At 46.1% G+C, this 4,797-nt stretch overlaps 1 long non-coding RNA gene across 1 annotated transcript in view; it reads right to left on the bottom strand.

The window, feature by feature from the left end:
- Window positions 1–1,577: 1,577 nt before the first annotated feature.
- The window catches only part of LOC125920779 (uncharacterized), a 42,229-nt gene continuing 39,009 nt past the window's right edge, over window positions 1,578–4,797 (bottom strand). The window contains exon 4 of the long non-coding RNA XR_007457196.1: window positions 1,578–2,292. This is a non-coding gene — a long non-coding RNA (uncharacterized LOC125920779). The remainder of the gene's footprint in view (window positions 2,293–4,797) is intronic.

The raw sequence follows: 4,797 nt of genomic DNA, 5'->3' as shown, positions 1-4,797 counted from the left end.
CAATGAGGGGCAGGGTGAAGAAGGGGACTGGCCAAGAGTGAGCGCCAGACCCATCCCCAGAGCTTTGTCTGAGCCATCAGAAGATCATCTTTAATTTTTTTTTACATTTATTTATTTATTTATTTATTTATTTATTTATTTTTGAGAGATAGAGACAGAGCCCAAGTGGGGGAGTGGCAGAGACAGAGAGAGGGAGACACAGAATCCGAAGCAGACTCCAGGCTCCAAGATGTCAGCACAGAGCCCGACGCAGGGCTCAAACCCACCAACCGGGAGACCATGACCCAAGCCAAAGTCGGACGCTTAACCGACAGAGCCACCCAGGCGCCCCCAAAAGATCATCCTGAAAGGGGAGAAGAGTGGAGGTTCTTCCCCTGCAGGACCACTACATACATACCCGCTCCTCTCCCTCGAGAGGCCGAACGGCCTAGAATGACAGTTCTTGCGGTCAGCAAGCTCCCCTGGGCCCCTCAAGCCTGCAAACTTGGTGGATGAGGTGGCTGCACTGCATACCCAGCCACCCCCAGGCTCCTCCTCCTTTATCTGGCACAGGTATGTTAGTGCCCAGGCAAGGGAAGAGGTGAAGAGCTGCCTTCCATGGAAGCCCAGAGCAGAACCAGCATCCCGTGAGGCAGGGTCATCGGAGGACCTCCTAATCTGGGAGGCAGAATCAAGCCCCGGCACTATGGGTTCGGTTGTGTCCCCCACATGTTAACGTCCTCACCCCTACGGCCTGTGAATGTGACAGGTGTGCAGGGAGGCTGCCATAACCAAGTACCGCAGACTGGGTGTTTAACAACCGAAATGTGCTTTCTCACAGTTCTGGAGGCTGGACATCTAGGATCACCGTGTTGATGGGACCGGTTTCTCCTGAGGCCTGTGTGTGTGAGAGACCATCGTGATATCGCTGTGTGTGTCCAAACTTCCGACTCATAAGAACACCAACTGGACTCGGTTAGGACCAACTCTAGGGCCACCCTTTTTTTAATTTATCTATTTATTTATTTATTTATTTATTTATCAATATATGAAGTTTATTGTCAAATTGGTTTCCATACAACACCCAGTGCTCATCCCAAAAGGTGCCCTCCTCGATACCCATCACCCACCCTCCCCACGTTGCTGCAAAGGGCCATATTTCATTCTTTCTCATTGCCCCGTAGTACTCCATTGTGTATACAAACCACAATTTCTTTATCCATTCATCAGTTGATGGACATTTAGGCTCTTTCCATCATTTGGCTATTGTTGAGAGGGCTGCTATCAACATTGGGGTACAAGTGCTAGGGCCACCCTTTTAACTTACTTACCTCTTTAAAGGCTCCATCTCTAGGGGTGCCTGGGTGGCTCAGGTGGTTAAGTGTCCGACTTCAGCTCAGGTCATGATCTCACAGTTCATGAGTTCGGAACCCGCATCGGGCTGTCTGCTGTCAGCGTAGAGCCCACTTCGGATCCTGTGTCTCCCTATCTCTCTGTGCCCCTCCCCTGCTTGTGTGCGCGCTCTCTCAAAATAAATAAACATCAATAATAATAATAATAATAATAATAATAAAGGCCTCATCTCTAAACATGGTCACAGTCTGAAGTACTGGGGATTAAGGCTTCAACACATGAATGGCAAGGGAGGGGGAGGGTCACAATTAGCCCCTAACAGTGACCATGTTTGGAAATTGTTGACATTTCGATTGGGTCATTGCAGATGTGATTAGCTAAGGAGGTACTGGAGTGAAGTGGCCCCCCTAAGCTAATATGACTAGTCTCCTTGTAAGAAGGGACAAAGACAGGAGGAGAGAAGGCCATGTGGCTACGGAGGCAGAGACTGGAGTGACAGACCTATAAACCAAGCGGCTCCGTGGATTGCCAGCTCCAAGGATTTAATCTAGGAGAGAGGCACGAACAGATTAACCCCTACAATCTTCAGAGGGAACAAGGCCCTACCACACCTTGATCTTGGAGCCCTCATCTCCAGAACTGTGTATTGTTACTAAGTCACCCGGTTTGTGATACCTTAGTGACGCAAGCCCAGGAACTAAGGCCTAGGAAACCTGAGTTGAGCAGTTTGCTGACAATGAAGGTGAGGTCTCCTGAAGCCACTTAGCAATACACAGAAAGGCTCAATCAAAACAATTAGCTTTTAATAAAATTCAGAAAATGATTTACGACACAGCATAGCAGAGTGATTATCAGCACTGTCTCGATAGCCAGAATGCCTGAGCTCAGATCCGCACTCTGTCACTTAGCAGCCACCCCGCCCTGGCCAAGGCCTGCCCTTGGAGTCTGGATTTGCTTCATCTGTAAAAAAGAGGGTAATCATCATCATCATCATAATATCTAGCTACTCCTGTTATAAAAATCAAATGAGGTACTGTTGTAAAACACCGTATGCCTGGCCCACGGAGTCCAGGCCATAAGGGATTTCATCAGTCCTCACAATGAGTTATGTCACCAAGGCATGCTTCTCTCGGTTGTATGTAACATCCCTAAAAATCCTTCATCGGGCCCCTCCCATCCCGGACTGATCACATGCAACCCCAAAATTTACCAAATTTTCCAGGCAGAGGAGATCAAAAAGAAAAATTTAATAGTACTAATGAAGCATTCCAAAATTATTAAAAATCCCAAGTTTACACCTGGCTGCCGGAGCAAGGGGAAAATATTTTTAAGAGAATCTAATCTGTGGGGCGCCTGGGTGGCTCAGTCGGTTAGGCGTCCGACTTCAGCTCAGGTCAGTATCTCACAGTCCGTGGGTTCGAGCCCCACGTCGGGCTCTGTGCTGACCGCTTGGAACCTGGAGCCTGATTCGGATTCTGTATCTCCCTCTTTCTCTGCCCCTCCCCTGCTCACACTCTGCTACTCTTTCTGTCTCAAAAATAAATAAACATAGGGGCGCCTGGGTGGCTCAATGGGTTAAGCGGCCGACTTCGGCTCAGGTCATGATCTCGCGGTCCATGAGTCCGAGCCCCGCGTCGGGCTCTGTGCTGACAGCTCAGAGCCTGGAGCCTGTTTCAGATTCTGTGTCTCCCTCTCTCTGACCCTCCCCTGTTCATGCTCTGTCTCTCCCTGTCTCAAAAAAAAAAAAAAAAAAAAAAAGTTAAAAAAAATAATGTTTAAAAAATAAATAAATAAGTAAATAAACATAATAAAAAAAAAGAATCCATATGAAACTGATGGGCAGTGGGCAGTGGCTGGCAGAAACAGATAAGAGGCACTCTCGCAGCCCCGTGGATACAAAAGAGGGCTGTAAGTCAGGGCCCAATGGTAAACTGCAGTCCATGGTAAGAAAGTTCACATGGCAACCTGTTACGGGCACCCAGGTATGTAACACAAGAAAATCTTTTACAAGAAACCTGCCTTCCTTATGTGGGATGCATGGAATTCTCTGTTCTACTGCAGTTTTTTAAATGCAACGGCCCCACATAAACCAACACATGCCTTACAACCCAGTCTGAAAACCAGGGACAGGACCCTCTCTACAAGACTCTTCGTGCTCTTTTTTTTCCCCAGAATATTTAACTTAAACTAAATTCTGAGGACAACTCTTAGGGCTTTCTTTTCTTTTCCAGAGTCTAAGATAATCTTCTCTCAACACAGAGAAACTTGAATGCTCTAAAACAAACCACATAAGCTTGGACACTTAAAGACAATGTAGGGTTTCCAGAGGGCTAACAGCTCTGTTCAAGAAAGTTAGTAAAATCTAGGGGCGCCTGCGTGGCTCAGTTGGTTGAGCGTCCGACTTCGGCTCAGGTCATGATCTCACGGTCAGTGAGTTCGAGCCCCATGTCGGGCTCTGTGCCGAAAGCTCAGAGCCTGGAGCCTCTTTCAGATTCTGTGTCTCCCTCTCTCTCTGACCCTCCCCCGTTCATGCTCTGTCTCTCTCTGTCTCAAAAAAATAAACGTTAAAAAAGAAAAAATTTTTTAAAAGTTAGTAAAATCTAACTTCTTTTCATCATTCTTATCCTCTAGAAATTGATTTGGTTAATAAACATTTATACATAAGCACCATAGACATATAAGTGCCATGCACCAGACCCTATTTTAAGCTCTTCATAAATATTAACTCAATTAATCTTCACAACAACCCTATGAGACAGATGAACTATTTTACACCCATCTTGTGGATGAGAAAACTAAGACCCTGAGAAGCCACTAGCCCAACATGAAGGGCCACCATTCACGCCCACGCAACGGAGCTCCATGCTCCTTCCCACTAGACCATGCTGCTTTAATCTCTCAATTTTCTATCTCAGATGCCCATGTTCATTATTAAGCAGAGTTCCTTCTGAAGTTTCCTTGCTAAAGTGCAAAGTTTTTTAAATTAATTTTTTAATTGAGATATAATTGACATGTAACACAGAAGTTTCACGTATACAACATACCGATTCAATATACGCCTGTATTGCAAAATGATCCCATGGTTAAGTCGAGTTAACATCCATTACAATGCAAACTCTCAATCACGACAGCACGGCCCCCCCAAGAGGGTAACTTACAGGGTTTCACCCTCCCTGTCCTAGTCATTCCTTCCCAGTTATTTAGCAGTGGGATCAAACTGTCAGTATAAGCTCCTTAGAAACCAGATGGTACTGGAAGAGTATGGAAGAGTAAAATTCTGGATTTATTTTAAAGGAGTCTCTTGTATAGGAATCATGCCTGTGGGCTATTTTCTTTACATCAAACCAGATCTGCCTGCAAAAACAAGGTTCAGGCACATTCCCCCCAAAGGATTGCAACAGAGGGACATTTCTGAGGTGGGGGGGGGGGCAGAATATCCCATTGTATCTCAAAACATGCTCTGAT

This window comes from Panthera uncia, chromosome C2 (genome assembly GCF_023721935.1).
Source record: "Panthera uncia isolate 11264 chromosome C2, Puncia_PCG_1.0, whole genome shotgun sequence".
Lineage (NCBI taxonomy): Eukaryota > Metazoa > Chordata > Mammalia > Carnivora > Felidae > Panthera > Panthera uncia.
Note: the sequence above shows the minus strand (reverse complement) of the source record. Positions and strands in the feature narration are given on the sequence as shown.